Genomic DNA, 1,502 nt, shown 5'->3' on the forward strand with positions numbered 1-1,502 from the left:
TATATATATATATATATATATACACACACACATATGTATGTGTGTGTGAATAAAACTAAATCATCAATTGTAGTCACTCAAAGAAAACATCCGTTTTTTTAAATGATTTTTAATATATTCCTTTCTTTTATGATTTTTCATCTTTTCTTTTTAATGTTTTATGTATCCTCTTATAGTCTAATTTATCTCTTTTTTAATTCTAATTATAAATGTACAAAAATGATAGTATCTCCTAATGTTTGAATTTTTTTTATTTAATTAAAAAAACTTTTCATAACTCAAACCTCTTTAATTTACACTCTTAATGATATTCATATCTCTCATTTTTTTTATCTTCACAATCTCCAAAATTTAATTTGTAAATTTATGATGCCTTATGATAGTCCTCCATTTTATCTATAGAAATTCATGTTTTATGTCATGAAAAATCTCATTTAAGTTATTCTTTCCCTTCTTTATCACTATAGCCTCCTCTAAATTAGCTAAATTGTGAAAGAAAAAAATAATGCGAAGACAAAAAAAAATTGTTACTCAAAATCTTTCTTTTCATCTTTTATTATTTGATCACATTTAGTTTATGGGGTATTATGATACATCAAGAAGGCAAGAAAGAATGTTCAAGAAGTTTTGATAGAATTATATATAGTTTGAATTACTTCTTGCTCATTGATTACTTATTGGTATGTATAATTTTAATAAAAATATTGTAAAGGTTAATAGAATTTAGTGAATATTTAAATATTCAAGAAAAGATGAAGGAAAATGAATCAAGATTTTTCTATTTTTTATGTGAATAGTTCATTTTCTTTTTTTAAAAAGTTATTTTAATTAAATATTTTATGTTATTTGTATATAATTGTGTAAAAAAAAAGTTCTTTAATTATTGATGAGTGTTTCATTTTTATTATTGATCACTAAAAATTAAAGATGAAATAATTTATTTTATAATATCATTAATTCTTTCTTTACATATATAATTTTTTTGTCAACTTTTTCCTTGCTTGAAATGTAGTTAATAATTATTTTTGGTTTTTTTTTTCACTTAGTGTATATAATATTTTCTATTATTTTATTTTTATTTTGAAAGAGATGAATAGATATTTCTTTAATTATTACATTATATCGGTAGAGTATGTAGACATTTTATTATTATAATACTGAAATTAATGTATTTTTTTATCATGTTTCACAGATTATTTTGTATAGAAATTGTTAGAGCCTAAAGGCAAACATGTGACATGAAAAAGAATAGAATTTAAGAATTTGGATATGAAATTGAAAAGGAAAAGAGAATTGGCACCATGTTTTTAGGCTTAAGTCACTTCTCGCCTTTTAAAGTTGCATGTAGTGTTAACCTAAACATCTCAACTAAAATTATAATTATTGTACATCTAGATTATCCAAATATGTACATATTTAAAGTTAATGATATAATCACATCTTTTGAGAATTCTCACCTCATATAAAAGAAGATGTACCTATTTGAAATTAATGATATAACT

This window comes from Capsicum annuum, chromosome 8 (genome assembly GCF_002878395.1).
Source record: "Capsicum annuum cultivar UCD-10X-F1 chromosome 8, UCD10Xv1.1, whole genome shotgun sequence".
NCBI classification, from domain to species: domain Eukaryota; kingdom Viridiplantae; phylum Streptophyta; class Magnoliopsida; order Solanales; family Solanaceae; genus Capsicum; species Capsicum annuum.